General features: G+C 34.7%; 1 pseudogene; it reads right to left on the bottom strand.

Annotated features, from left to right (window-relative positions):
• Positions 1-14906: 14906 nt before the first annotated feature.
• LOC114041208 lies at positions 14907-15966 on the bottom strand (annotated as a pseudogene).
• Positions 15967-16673: the final 707 nt, after the last annotated feature.

Raw genomic sequence — 16673 nt, 5'->3', positions numbered from 1 at the left:
TTTTAGGGCATTCTTCTCCTCATTGGCTTTTTGGACCTCTTTTACCATTTCGGTTAGGCTATTTTTTAAGGTATTATTTTCTTCAGTATTTTTTTGGGTCTCCTTGAGCATCACTCTTAGTTTTTCCTCTACTTCTCTTATTTGCTTCTCAAAATCCTGTTTGACCTCTTCCATGGACTGGGACCAATTCATATGTTTCTTGGAGGCTTTGGATGTAGGGGCTTTGGCTTTGTTGTCTTCTTCTGGTTGTATGTTTTGATCTTCTTTGTCACCAAAGCAAGATAATATAGTCTGACTCTTTTTGCAAGGTTTGCTCATGATCCTGGCCAATTACTTGAGTTATAAACTCTTTGTTAAGGTAGGGGTCTGTTTCCAGTGTGGAGAATGTACTGTCCCAAGTTTCAGGGGTTTTGTACAGCTGTTTTCAGAGATACTTCTAGGGAACTGTAAATTTTCAGTTCTTCCAAGGTGCTATGATCAAGGGCAAGGTGTTTACTCCTTTCCTAGCCTATGCTTTGGTGTATGAGTTACCACAAGCACTCTTTTCTCTCTTGGAACTGTGAGGAGAATTTCCTCTCCACAGCCACTACCAGCTCCACCATGCTAGTGCTCCTCCTCACCCCAGGACCACCACCCAGAACTGTGACCCAGATCCAAGCACGGGAAAAGCAAAGGAATCCTGCAACAGCAGAGAAATCCCTATAAAACCCCCTCTGCTCAGTCACTCAATTCCCCCTCAGTCTGTGGGCCAGAAGCTCAGGAGGCAGCCTCTGCCCTGGGGCCAACCTCGGGGACTGGAGCTGAGACCCCTGTGCTTCTCCCTCTCACAGCAGATACAGACTTTTCCCACTGACCTTCTAAGTTTTCTTTGGCTTTCATGGGTTGAGAGCTCTGGAAACCACCACAGCTGCCTGCAATTCAGTCCTCTGAGGCCTGCTCAAGGTTTGTTGAGGCCTGTGCACCCACACCGTACTGTGCTCCTCTCCTGGTTTGGCACGATACACTTTTCTGATCAACCATCCAGGTTGAATTGGGCTGGAAATTTGTTTCACACTGTCTTTTTGTGGGTTCTGCTGCTTTAGAATTTGTTTAGAGCCATTTTTAAAGGTATTTGGAGGGGTTTGGGGGAGAGCTCAAGCAAGTCACTACTTTTACTCCTCTATCTTGGCTCTGCTCCTTCAAAAATTTTATTAGAAAATAATAATTCTTTCTGCATGGTTTCATTTGTGTGTGTGTGTGTGTGTGTCATAGATTTCATAGAGTCATCGGATTTGGATCCAGAAGACTTTTATTATAATTTACTTCACCTCCTCTTTTTAATGATGAAGGAGGAAGTGAAAAAAACCTTTAATAGCAACTCCTATGTGGGTTATATATGAGGAAATTAAAGCTGGAGTGATTAGTTCAATGTAAATAAAGAGTGGTATGTTCTGCGATAATATGTTAAACCAATATGTTTTGATTTCATATATGATACTCTTTCCACATTTGCTTCTCAACAAGAAAACAAACTTCCCCCACTGATTCCCAGCATATGATTGTAGCTTAATGCACCTACTTTGTCTCTGTTTCTGTTCTTCCTTGCCTTCAAATCATGAGTCAATGATTATCCCTATTTTTTCTCTTTCATTCATGAATTATTTATCTTTATTGTTTTTCTAACAACAACAATAACAACAGCAACAATAGCATGAACAATTTTAACACCAGTGCAAAAAGTCACACAAACAACAAAAGTCTGAGATTTCTTTGGCATATGGAATTCCCTGGGAGAAATTTGTCTTACCACCAATAATCAATACCTTTTCTGCTCCTCTGAGTCTAAGAGAGGTTTCTGGGGTGGTGGGAGGGTGAGTGACTTATACACCATCACAAGCCATGATGTGTAAGAGGTTGCACTTGAAAGCTTCTGTTCCTCATGCCTAAGCAGTCACTTTATCCATGGCACCCTGACTGCTCCCTAGATAGTTTTAATACATATTAACATTGTTTTCATAGTCTATAAAAATTCTATCAAACAACCTAATGATTTCTAAAATGTTTTTGCTTTCAATCTATATGTTACTCTAGTAACTTCACTAATCTAGGCAAGATGACTTATGTGATCAGCCTGCGTATTTCATTCGCTTCTTGTCATATTAGTTTTGGTATTTTGAATCACTAAAACTATCAAATTTATTTAAATTATCAAATTTGATGGAATATTTATTGGATAATTTTCATTTCAAGCTATGATAATCTCCCCTTTCTCCTTTCAAAATTTCATTTTCCTTTCTTTAAAGAAAAATATATTTTGATAAGGACCTTTCTTTCATTTCATGTTCTTTTCTTAATCAGATCTTGCTTTTATTCAAATTTTTTTCATTATTCTCTATTTCATTAATGACTATTGTGGTGATAGTTATTTTTCTCTAACCAAGTTTCTGTGGTTACATCATTGTGTTTGATGAATATTTAACAACATACTCATCCCTAAATTTCTTCTTGTATTCATGGATTTTTAGTGTATTAAATTGCAATCACTTTTTCATGTCAAAGTTCTAGGATGAGAGGAACTTACTAAATAATTAATTTCAAATTGCATTTTCTGTATTTGATTAATGACTATTGTTATGATGGTTATTTTTCTCTATCCTATTTTCTGTGGTTACATCATTGTGTTTGTTGAATATTTAACAACATCCTGATGTCTAAATTTCTTATTATATTCATGGGTTTTGAGTGTATTAAATTTTAATCACTTTTTCATGTCAAAAATATTCTATAGATTTTTATATAGGGTATTTTTATTACTGATGTTTGATATGATAGGGTATTCTTGTTAACTTCATACTTTATTTTGTCATTTGTGTAATATATTTTCAAATTTTTATTAAAATTTAATATTTCCCCTTAATAACTGAATTTGTTCTGTAAAATTTGGACTTAGTAAAAGGGCCACACTTGAAGACTTAGAGGCCCATATGTGGTCTTGAGGCTGCAGGTTCCCCACACTTGTTTTTCATTAAAACACATGTAACAACACACTTTTTATTAAAAAAAATATACTTTTAATACGCAAACTAATTCACTTAACAATTATAAATTGTACTCCTCTAGTAGCAAAATAAAAAATTAAGAAGTCTTAAGATTGTAGGAACTAACTAAATAATTAGTTTCAAAGTGTGTATAATTTATTAATTTACATTAAATCAGTTGTTTTATAATAAGACCTATCTGCACTTCAGGATATGTTCTACAAAGAGTTGTTAAACCCACATTAAATATTAAATCTTAATAAAATTGACTTTTCCTTTGAGGAAACACATGTTATTCCAAAATTTACTATATTCTAAGAAAACTGTACTGAAATTCTTTTCTTCAAGACTAAACTGAAGAAGTTTCTGATTTTGACTTGAAATAATAGATTTATATTTTGGTTGCACAAAATTTTGCATCATTGATTAATTATTCTTATTCCATATTAAAATATTTCACGAGCCATATCTTATGCATGAATAGGCAGATCATGATGCCAAGTAATATCCTCCATACTTTTTTAGGATATGGAAACAAGTATAATCTTAGAGTGGAAACTGAGGTCAGAAGATCTTATATGCCTGCATCCTAAAGCAATGCAGAGGTTCAAAAATATTGCAGCATCTAGGCAAGTTATATTACAACTCAACTTACCCTGATTAGAAAGATTTGCTATAAAAAAGAAAAGTAGCAATGACATGATTATTACAGCATCAATACTAGTTCTCTAGACCTAATGCCAAGGGCCCTAAATGACTTAACACTGGTATAAACAAGGCAAATCATCCTTAGATCCACTTGATTCTAGGTGAGAATCGTATAAGTAGCAAAGTGTATTGCAGGATACCATAACCACACTCAAAATTAACCAAGTGGGAAGATTTTCTGTAAGGGAAACAGTCAAGATGTTCATATCTTAAGCTATTCAAGGTTGACCTCCACATCTTTTTAAAGAGGGGCAGATATCCACTGGCCTCACTCGCATTGAGCTACTTGCATTTTTCCTGAAGTGTTGAAACACTGGCTCAAAGACACAATGAAACTGAAATCAAAAGTGAGAATAACACCAGATTAGATATGTGTATATCAGAATACCAATGTGTAGTATTTATTACATAGTTTTTCAAAAAAATGAACAATGTGGAATGTACATTCATGGTTTCATATTGAATACTCTTTGTTGTTGTTATTGTTGTGCTGGGCACAGGGAAATTTATTTTTTTGGCTTTTTTAATTTAAATTCAAAATTATTTAATTTTCTAAATAAGTGTAAATTGATTCAAGATGCAACCACTACAGACTGCTTTAATATAAATTCATTACTAACACAACCACAAATCATCACGTAAAATACTTTGATATTATAAATACATAGTAAATTCTTCTTTCCCTTATGCAAGGAGTATTTGAAGTGAGAATGTGTATCGTGCTCAGAATAAGCCAACACACATTCTTTCAAAGGGCTGATAAGGACTGAAGACCATGATGAATGCAAATAGGGGGATTTATACAAGATCTTTCTCCCACTCTTCTTTCCTTCCCAAAGAGTAAGCATTTATTATTCTTTCCATTTAAAATATAATCAAGAAAAGGCTTCATAGGTTTTGACATCATGGCAATAGTTTCAAATAACCTAATTAGTAATTTCATAGTATCCAAATCAAAATAGAATCAAAATCTCCAATGAAATAAAATTATCCTTCCCTCAACAATATTTCTTATAGAATGGTTTTCCAGAAATATAGTCCAAGTAAATTTAGAAACATGACAATAATATTCACGATATCCTAAATTTAAAATGTGAAACCAAACTCTGCACTAATCAGATGATATTAACTTAGTAAAATTACTAGTCACATTACCATAAATAACACATCTTTAAAATTATCAAATTTATTTAAATAATCACATTTTATGGAATGTTTATTGGATAATTTTCATTTTAACTTTTTCTAATCTCCCTTTTCTCCTTTCAACATTTCACTTTCCTTTTCTAAAGAAAAACATTTTTGATAAGGACTTTAATTTCTTGTTCTTTATCAGATCTTGCTTTTTTTTGTTATTTTATATTTGATTAATTACTATTGTCATCATGCTTATTTTTCTCTATCCTATTTTCTGTGGTTACATCACTGTGTTTGTTGAATATTTAACAACATTATCATCCCTACATTTCTTATTATATTCATAGATTTTCAGTGTATTAAATTTTAATGAATTTTTCATTTCAAAACCATTGTTGAGATTTTTATATAGGGTATTTTTTGTTGCTGATGTCAGATATAATAAAATATTCTTGTAAATTTCATCATTTACTGAGGTCATTTGTGTAAATATTTTGAAATTTTCATTAAAATTTAATATCTCCCCTTAATAAAATAATTTGTTCTGTAAAATTTGGACTTAGTAAAAGGGTCACACTTGAGGATTTATGGGGCCACATGTGGCCTTGAGGCTGCAGGTTCCCCACACCTGTTTTTCATTAAAACACATGTAATAACCCACTTTCTATATATGTATACATATACATATACGTATATATATATGATACATACTTCTAACACACAAAATAATTTACTTAAGAATTATAAATTGTACTCTAATCATAGCAAAAAAAAAATTTAGAAAGTCCCAGAATTGTAGGAACTAATTATATAATTAATTTCAAAGTGTATGTAATTTATCAATTTACATCAAATTAGTTGTTTCATAGTGAGACCTATCTGTACTTCAGGAAATGTTCTACAAATTGTTGTTAAACCCACATTAAAAAAAATAAATCTAAATAAAATTGACTTTTCCTTTGAGGAGACACAAGTTATTCCAAAAGTTACTGTTTCCTAAGAAAACTGTACTGAAATTTTTTTCTTCAAGACTAAACTGAACAAGTTTCTGATTTTAACTTGAAATAAAAGATTTATATTTTGTTACCACAAACTTTGGCATCATTGCTTAATTATTCTCATACCATATTAAGATATTGCAAGGGTCATATCTTATGCATGAATATATAACTATGAACAGGCAGATAATGATGCCAAGTAATATTCTCCATACTTGTTTAGGGTATGGAAACGAGTATAATCTAAGAGTGAAAACTGAAGCCAGAAGATCTTATATTCCTGCATCCTAAAGCAATGCAGAGGTTCCAAAATATTGCAGCATCTAGGCATATTATATTACAAATCAACTTATTCTGGTTAGAAAGATTTGCTATGAAAAAAAGTAACAATGACATGATTATCACAGCATCAATACTAATTCTTCAGGAGTAATCCTAAGAGTCCCAAAATTACTGAACACTGGCATCAACAGGACAAATCATCCTTAGATCTATTTGATTCTAGGTAACAATCATATAAGTAGCAACATGTATAGCAGGATGCCATAACTAGGGTCAAAATTAACCAAGTGGGAAGATTCCCTGTAAGGGAAGGTCACTCATAGACCAGAGCACAGGCCAGGAAAGGAGTAAACACCTCGCCCCTTATCATATCACCTTGGAAGCACTGAAAATTTACAGGTCCCTAGAAGTATCTCTCAAAACAGCTGCAAAAAACCCCCAAAGCTTGGGACAGTACATTCTCCACACTGGAAGCAGACCCCTACCTTAACAAAGAGTTTAAAACTCAAGTAATTAGCTGTGATCATGAATAAACAAAGGTCCAAAAAATGTCAAAGAAGATAACAAAGAAGATCAAAACATACAACCAGAAGAAGACAACAAAGTCAAAGCTCCTACATCCAAAGCCTCCAAGAAAAAAATATGAATTGGTCAAAGGCCATGGACAAGTTCAAAAAGGATTTTGAGAAGTATGTAAGAGAAGTAGAGGAAAAACTGAGAGTGATACAAGACAATCATGAAAAACAAGTCAACAACTTGCTAAAGGAGATCCAAAAAAAAAATACTGAAGATAATAGCAACTTAAAAAATAGCCTAACTCAAATGGCAAAAGAGGTCCAAAAAGCCAATGAGGAAATGCCCTAAAAAGCAAAATCGGCCAAATGGAAAAGGAAGTCCAAAAGATTACTGAAGAAAATACTTCCTTAAAATTTAGAATGGAACAATTGGAAGCTAGTGACTTTATGAGAAATCAAGACATTGTAAAAGAAATGCAGAAGAATGAAAAAAATAGCAAACAATGTGAATTATCTCATTGAAAAAAAAAACAACTGACCTTGAATATAGATCCTGGAGAGAGAATTTAAAAGTTATTGGACCATCTGAAAGCCATGATCAAAAAAAAAAAAGCCTAGACATCATCTTTCAAGAAATTATCAATGAAAACTGCCCTGATATTTTAGAAGCAGAGGGCAAAATAGAAATGGAAAGAATCCACTGATTACCTCCTGAAAGAGATCCCCAAAGGAAACTCCTAGGAATATTGTAGCCAAATTCCAGAGTTCCCAGGTCAGGGAGAAAATTTTGCAAGCAGTCAGAAAGAAACAATTCAAGTATTGTGGAAACACAATCAGGATAACACAAGATTTAGCAGCATCTACATTAAGGGACCACAGGGCATGGAATATAATATTCTGGAGGGCAAAGGAGATAGGATTACAACCAAGAATCACCTCCCCAGCAAAACTGAGCATAATCCTTCAGGGGAAAAATGGTCATTCAATTAAATAGGGGACTTTCAAGCATTCTTGATGAAAAGACCAGAGCTGAATAGAAAATTTGACTTTCCAATACAAGACTCAAGTGAAACATGAATAGGAAAACAGGAAGGAGAAATCATAAGAGACTCATTAAGGTTGAACTGTTTATATTCCTGCATGGAAAGATGATATTTGTAACTCATAAGACCTTTGTCAGTATTAGGGTAGTTGGAGGGAAAAAATTATACGTTTGTGTATAGATAGATAGATAGATAGATAGATAGATAGATAGACAGATAGATAGATAGATAGATGGCACAGGGTGAGTTGAAGATGAAGGGGTGACATCTGGAGAATAAAATTAAAAGGTGAGAGAAGATTATACTCGGAGAAGGAAAAAGGGGAGGTAGAATGGGGTAAATTATCTCACAGGAAAAGGGAAGGTGAGAGGGAATGAGTGAATCTTATTCTTATAGGATTTGGCTTAAGGAGGGAATAACATACACATTCAATAGGGTATGGAAATCTTCCTTACCCTACAGGAAAATAGAGGGGAAGGGGGCAAGAGAGCAGGGGGTTGATAGAGGGGAGGGCAGATTGGCAGAGGAGATAATCAGAAGCACACACTTCTGAGAAGGGACAGGGTCAAAAGAGAATAGAATAAATGAGTGGCAGGATAGGATGAAGGGAAATATACTTAGTTTCTCACAATATGACTACTATGGAAGTGTTTTGCATGACTACATATGTATAACCCATATCGAGTTGCTTACCTTTTCAATGAGGGTGGCTGGGCAGAGAGGAAGGAAGAAAATTTGTAACCCAAAGTCTTAAAAACACATGTTAAAAATTCTTTTCACATACAACTGGGAAATAAGAAATATAGGAAATGGGGTATAGAAATCTATCCTGCCCTACAGGAAAAATAGACTCAGAAGGGGATTGGAGAAGGGGGGAGAGATAGAAGGGAGGACAGACTAGGAGGAAGGAGTATACAGAATGCATACTATCTTGGGGTGAGGGAAGGGGTGAAATGGGGAGAAAATCTGGAACTCAAAATCTTGTGGAAGTGAATGTTGAAAACTAAAAAGAAAAAAGAAAAAGAAAGAAAGAAAGAAAGAAAGAAAGAAAGAAAGAAAGAAAGAAAGAAAGAAAGAAAGAAAGAAAGATATTCAAGGTTGCCCTCCCCACCTTTTTAGATAGGGACAGATATCCACTGGCCTCATTCCTGTTGATCTTCTTGCATTTTTCTTGAAGTGGTGAAACATTGACTCAAGGACACGACAAACCTGAAATCAAAACTGAGAATAACATCAGATTAGATATGTTTATATTAGAATACCAATGTGGAGTATTTATTACATAGTTTTTCAAAAAAGTGAACAATGTGAAAGATACATTCATGGTTTCATATTCAATACTCTTCTTCTTGTTGTTGTTGTGCAGGGCATATGGAAAATTTTTTTTGGCTTCTTGAATTTAAATTCAAAATTATTCATTTTTTTTAAAAGAGTAACTTGGTTCAAGATGTAACTTCACCACAGACTGCTTTAACATAAATTCATTATTATCACAACCAGAAATTATCACATAAAACATTTTGATATTATAAGCAGTTATATTTTTCTTTCCCTTATACAAGGGGTGTTTGAAGTGAGAAGGGGAATCCTGCTCAGAATAAACCAACACATACATTCTTTCACAGGACTGGTAAGGATTCAAGACCACGATGAATGCAAATAAGGGGATTTATACAAGATCTTTGTCCCACTCTTCCTTCCCAAAGATTAAGCATTTATTATTCTTCCCATTTAAAATAAAACCAACTAAAGACTTCATAGGTTTTAACATCATGGCAATAGTTTCAAATAATCTAATTAGTAATTTCACAGTATCCAAATCAAAATAGAATGAAAATTTCCAATAATATAAAATTGCCCTTCCCTCAACAATATTTCTTTTAGAATGATTTTCTAGAAATATAATCCAAGCAAATGTACAAACATGATAATAATATTCACAACATCTTGAATTTAAAATGTGAAAACAAACTGCATTAATCAGATGATATTAACTTAGTCAAATTACCAGCCACGCTATCATAAAAAACTTTTACAGTCAAAATCCCCATAATTTAGAAAAGACATTATGACAAAAAAATTGTTTATTTCTTTAAAGACACACTTAGCAAACAACAACATATATGTAGGCCATATGAAATCACGTACAACAAAAAATGCTTTATTGGATTCAATTCAGTGTGAGGTTAACTCCACACATGCTGTGATAAACATAATAATCCATTGTTATTAAAATACCTCAATCTATTTACAAGACTGGCAAGATCTCAGAACTCATCATTACTCAGATGAGGACATCTTAAAGAGAATTCTGCTATATCAAATTCACTACAAAAACATTATTATTGTTATCCATTGAATTTCCAAATGAATAATTTCAGACAATTCACAGCATTCTTTTAACATGAGTCGGGAACAATTTAATCTATCACCCCAAAGAATCTAAATTTAAAAAAATATTGCCACTTTACCATTATTACTTATTATTAAATTAAATCATAAAATTGTTTTCTTATTTCAACCAATTAGAATCTTTTCAGCATACTTTGCTTTATGGACCTGTTATTTCATTTGTATGGGCACTTTGTCCATGCTTCTTGTGTGGTCCTTATCCATTGTCTTTTCATAAAACCTTCACAGATCAAACCAGTGATTTATTTTATATTTTTTACATCATACATTTGCTCTATAACCTTTGTTCTATTTCACTAGCTTCACAACTAATGAGAAATTGGCCTTAAATTTATTAATCACTGAAATTAGTTCTTTAGGTAAGATGGGGCAATCTTACGAATGAAAAGGAATGTGAGACTCCCATGGATTTTCCAAGAGCAAGCTAGACCAATAATAATACAATCTCACAATTATATAACTTCAGACAGTTCACCAGCAGTACCATTTCCTTTGTTCTGGACAAAAAAAAGAATAAAGGTTCAGATTGGCATATATTATCACAAAGCATCCAAATGGATTACCCTATTACTGGGTTTCATGCATATATTGGTCAGTTAAGATGTTTTACATTTGTTTCTTGATTTGATGAAGCAATTGAAATATAACCAAAGGATTGATAAAAAAAATAATTTCAGGAAGATTATTATAGATTTTAAAGAAACTCATGCTGAAGGAAATAATAATTTTAAGTAGGAATAAATGTATTTTTAAATTAAAGATTGTCACTAGCAATATTTGGTTCTAAAACAAACATTCCTTACAAGCAGGTTCCACACACATCCCATTTTCGCTTTATAGTTTATCTAGGTTTTGTCCTTATTCCTTGTCCACTATCCCATAACCCTAACTAGCCAATGTGTGCTCAGAACTTGTAAAATAAGTGATATGAAAAGAAGATTACATGCTATGTTTAACTATAATGGAAGATTTTTCCTCTTGCATATTTTGAAATCTTTTCATACTACCATACTATTTCCTAACTTGAAGGAAAAATATTATTTTTTCCATCCACATGATTTTCTTCTTGGCAGTGTGCTTGTTAGAAATCTCTTCAAAGACTTGGTAAAAGCCACAGAAAAGGGTTAAAAGATCCTTTTATATTGAAATAATTCCTCTTTACTGCTTTTTATATTCTGTCCTTTTGCCAAACCTTCAGAAGCTCTACTAAGAGGGAAATGATGCTATATTAGCCAATCAGGTTCTCCAGGATTCTCTTCTATCCAAAGAAGCAAAGCAAGTAATTGAAAATATTCAATTAAGAGCTGGGAAGAATTTTAATTCATTTGACAGGTAAGAGAAACTCAGAGCCAGGCAAAGGGCTAGTAAGTGACAAGACTAGGATTAGAACTTATGCTACCTTAATTATTAATCCTCTCTCTATAGTAAGAAATGTTTCTGCTAGGAAAAGAATAAGGGAACCTATATAAATAAAAATGGTAGTGAGGAAGGTAGATTTGTTACAAAAACATAATGCATCTTAACATTAAATAACATACTACCTTGCATTTGTATAGCACTCTTTTTAGAGCATTTTCACATTTATTATCTCATTTTGAACTAAAATATCTACTTAAAGGGGATAAAGGGAATTGTGTGAATAAATAGGGTAATTAGGAAATTAAGTATCTTTGATATCACCATGTAAGCTAGGTAGTGTAAGCATTATTATCTTCACTTTATAAGTATATGGAAAGAAAAGGTAACATTTGCATTATTTTCTATTTTGGGTTATCCATATCACTGCTTCTCCTCAATTAGTGTGAATAAATAGTTAATCATATATGCAGTTACTAGACAGCATGAAAACTTTGTCCTTTCATTATTGACTGCACTGATGATTTGAGCCACAACTCAGAAGTACCTTTGCTTTCTGACTTGTAAATAACTACTTACTTTCCCACCACTTCCATAGAATGGTGATGGAATAGAACTCTTCACAAGGGGCTTTGGGTCATGAAGGTTCCTGGTGGTCTTGGGGGTGGTAGAATACTATCATGAGCAGTGCTTGACTGTTGATGATAAAGAAGTGACTGCTATGACAGGTTAACACCTAATTTGACATAAAATGGGCAATTTTCCTCCTTTTAGCACCAGAGCTATCACCTGTAAGGAGGTTGCTGGATAAGGAGAAATCTCTTGGAGCTTCATAACAAAAGGAGGATAACAGTGCAACATTACAAACTGCCTCCTGTTTTCTGATTCTGCCTTCACCTCATGCCCTTTCTGTTCCACTTCCCAACCTTTAACCCAGGACCCAAATTCCTGTTAAAGGTGTCTTTTTCCTTCATGTATTAGAATGAGGCTCAGGTTGATTTTAATACTATATGGGAAACAAAACTAGGTCAAGGATAGAAAAATGGAAGAAAAGGAAAAGAGAATATCTCCTTACCCCATTCACCCCTAGAAACCAATCATATTTGGGAGGTGCAGACGGGGCTGACAGGAAGATCAGGTACACAGTCACATGTAGGCCCTGTCTATGTGAGTTTTGGTTTTTTCCCACAATCCTATTCAAAGTGACACAAGTAATTATTAAAAACAACAACAAAGTAAAACATATCACTTTGCATATATATTAAAAGACTTTTTGCCCTTGAAAAATAATGGGGTCTACTTACAGGATTAATGTACAATTTGTAAACTTACCAATTTCAATTTCCCAAATAAAATCTTGAACCCAGATGAACTTATACTGGTATGCCTATGCTTATGTTATTTACCATCAATGATTGACAACTGTTGGGATGAGGAAGAGGTCCAGTAGGTTGTAGAATAAGAGCTCAGACTTGAAAGGGTTGGAAGAGACCTCAGAGATTATCTCCTTCACTCCTTATTCACATCACGAGTCCTATTTACATCCCTAATGACTGATCATTCAGTTCCCACTTTGAGACCCACATAATGGAGGAATTCATTGTGGCAGCTGGTTCGATTTTTAGACAGCTTTAATTGTTGGAAAGTGTTTCCTTATGTTTAAATCTAAATCAACTTCCCTTGTAAATTCCTACCCATGGCAAAATTCTGTGATCAAGAGCTGAGTCTAATTCTTTTTCCACATGACAATCTTTCAGATATCTGAACCCAGCAACCTTGCTAGATAGGCCTTCTTCCCTCCATCTTCCGTATCTTCTCTTTTGCAAGTGAAATATCCTCAATTCCTTTAAATAAACCATACCAAGGCCTCCTCTAGTCTCACTATTCAGGTCATCCACCCCTGGATGAAGGGTCAACCACCCTCAATAAACAGTCTTTGGGCTCAACATAAAAATGAGGCTGGGAAACCTCAGGGGTTCTCCCTTTTTCCCAATGCTAAGGAGTGAAAGTAGGAAAGGGGAGCCTTTTACATATAGTGGAAGGAGAGGGTTTCACTGGAAAGATTCGTGCTTGGGATCAGGTTGCGAATCTAAAATGTACTGTTCTTAGTCCCTTTTTTACTGATGGTGCAGCAATAGCTGTTTCTATAAGAGGCAGGAAATAGCTCAGTGGGGAGTGGAGCTGAGCTGCTATTAGTCATGCCATTAGTCAATTAGCTTTCACTTCCTCCTACCTCACCTCAAATACCCCCAATTAGTTTTCTAAATATCCAAACCACAGAATAAATAGAACCGTGCTTGAAGAAAAAGGAAATAAATGGGGGGGGGGGGGTGTCTAATACCTTTTTTTCTCCTGAGAATGAATTCAAAACATGTCTTTAAAAACTTGCCTATTCACTAATAGGAGGCCTAACTCCTGCTAAGAATATGATTTCTATGTTCCCTTATCAAGTTTTACTAAGCTTCCTTTGGTAAGGCCACATCATTGTTTTCCTACTTCTGACATTTTATGAGGTTAGGTTTTTTTAAATTATTTTATATATATATATAATATTATTATACATTATTATTAGGAGGAGGAAGTAATTGGAATATTTGAGGCAGGAAGGAATATGGGGAATTGAAGGACAACAATGGTTGTTTCATGGTAGAAAAACAGCTACTTTGACCTTCCCTTTTCCAGGACCTATGTAATTATACAAGAGGGAGAGGAAGCTAGAGGCTTTGGATGGGTGATGAGACTTCAGAAATTCTACGGAATGTTGATTATTCTCTTCTGTTTAATTGCTGTATGTAAATACTTTGCAGTTGTTTTCCTAAGGCTGTTAAAGGGAAAGTGATGCTCTGCCATATGTGACGATGATACTACTGGCCCACTATAAGTAAGTCATGTTCTTTCAGTAATTTTCCAATCCCATGGAATCCATCCATACTCTCACCCAACATAGGGTTGACAACACTGGCACATTTCTTTTGTTATGTCAGCAGAATAGCTTTGGAACAATTAGCGTACCTCAAGGCAATGTACCTAAACAGAGCTAGGGATTGATTAAAAAAAATACAACTATACCTAAAAACATATCTTATGCACTAAAATTCTCTTTGTGGTTAAAAATGAGCTTCTGTGGGAAATAAAAACCCAAGTTGGTTATGCTAAATAAATTGGGCAAGATATTCCCATATGAAGGCACTTGATGTCATTCCTGGTGGTTGCTACTAAACTAAAGTCTATATCAATCCACTGTTCACTGTGCCTGCCAGAAACACACATGATGAAAATAAAAATATGTGCACATTATTCATCAGACAGACATAATGTCTCACACACACAAAGAAAATAAAGTTAACATATTAATGATGTGAATAAAGAGGGAGCGATTAACAGAAGTGAATGACCTTTGCAAAAATGGTCTTGCTGGGGCAAGAGTGGCTAGCTGCCTTAGCCAGAGCAGGTCTTCTCTGATAGTTGGGTTATCTCCAGCCACCTTATTTGTTTCTTGCATACTAGATCATTACTCTTTGTGATAGCAGCTGCTACCCTAGTTCTTGGCCTTTGTTTTGTAAACTGGTATTTCAACTTGAGAATCAATGAGTTCTCCTCAAGCATCTGGGCAATTTGCATTTCTACTTCTGTCTCTGGTTGTCTATCTTAATCTCTGTCAGAGTCTCATTTTTAGGGCATCCACCAGTGCCAGAAACCCAGTTCTAGTGATAAAGTTGGACTTCATATTTAGACTTTTCAGTCTTGTTTACTTTTAACATATCTGCAAAAGCAATTTCAACAGATTCATTGCTGTGGGTGACAACCAGGTTGAACTTTTTCATGTGGGTATTCGTCTCCAGTGCCTTTGCAAACTCCTTCAGGGTTGGAATCAGAATATTCTTAATGCTGTTGAGATGATTTCCTCAAGGCTGGGATCACTGACTTTCAGCTGTTGCAAATTTACTTCCACATTTGCGAGATTAGGTGGTTCTTCAAATATTGGCTTGACCATTTCACCTTTGACCACATTTCCTGGAGGACTTTTGCCACTATCATTACTGTTGACTTCTTCAGTAAATCATGGATTAGTGACTAGATTGTGAATTCCAAAAACAGCTGCAAGATCATAGAGTTACGTATCAGAGGCACTAGCTAAAGGTTCTTCCGCTTCTAGGTTAAGTCACTTTTTCCTCCTTATGAGTTTCTGTTAGTTTTTCCTTTGGGATGAAGATCCTTCCTTTCTTTTCTCCAGTTAAGAGTACAAAGTTTTCTGTTTCTTTGCATTCCATTGCTTCTTTTTCCTAATATGAAAGGAGGTGCTTCTGATCAAAGGGGCCTGTGGCTGCTTTCTGTCAGAAACTTGCCGGTAGGAGCGTGCTCTCAGGATCTAGGTCATCGAGAACACTTTTCAACTCCTTAGTTTCTCTTCTCAGAGTTTGCCAAGAAGTTCATCTTGATCAAAGCTCTTGTATTTCTCCAGTTCTTTTTGGAAAGGCAAGGCCATGACTTCTGGTTCAGGGTCTGAACACTTACATCAGCTACCCTTCATTTCTTCAAAAGTCCATCAGTGCTTCCATCTGGGAGCCTGCTCTCAGTTATGTGAAGATGTCTGCCCACCTGTCAGCTCACTGCCTTTTCTCCTGGATAATTTTTAGGCACAAAAAATGAGGGGTAGGTAATTTTGAGAGAGATTAAGATTAGGAGCCGTGGAGGATGTGGGCAGGGAATCAACTTTTCAATGGGAGACATCAAATAAAGACAGGAGATGAGTGACTATACAATATTTGGATAAAAATAAATGATACCAGAAAACTCAATGCTCTCCAGAAGAGGAGTAATACTTATTTTAAAAGTAGAGTTATTAGCCAAAGAATTATTTCATGGGGAATGGAGTCTGAATACTAAGAGGTTCAAAGTAGACTCAAGGGTGAAAAGACAAAAAACTACAGTAAGTGTGATAGAAGTTTTAGGACTTCCCATTTAGTGAAATTCCCTTGCCCCAAAAGTAGGTACTCATGTTTATTACAAGTACATAGAAAAGGCCCTGGGCATTAAGTATGGGTTGGTGCACATACAATCGTAGGAGACACCTAATTACATGTTATCACTCCTGCCATAACTTACAAAGTTGACTTGATTTGGGACACTCTCTGAATATTACATAAAGTTCTATCAGTTGCTTATCACTCCCTCTTGTTTTGGCACGAAGACTGGTTATGTTAA

This window comes from Vombatus ursinus, unplaced genomic scaffold (assembly GCF_900497805.2).
Source record: "Vombatus ursinus unplaced genomic scaffold, bare-nosed wombat genome assembly UNPS02014170.1, whole genome shotgun sequence".
Taxonomy (NCBI): domain Eukaryota; kingdom Metazoa; phylum Chordata; class Mammalia; order Diprotodontia; family Vombatidae; genus Vombatus; species Vombatus ursinus.
The sequence above is the reverse complement of the archived record's forward strand: the minus strand, read 5'-3'. Positions and strand labels throughout refer to the sequence as shown.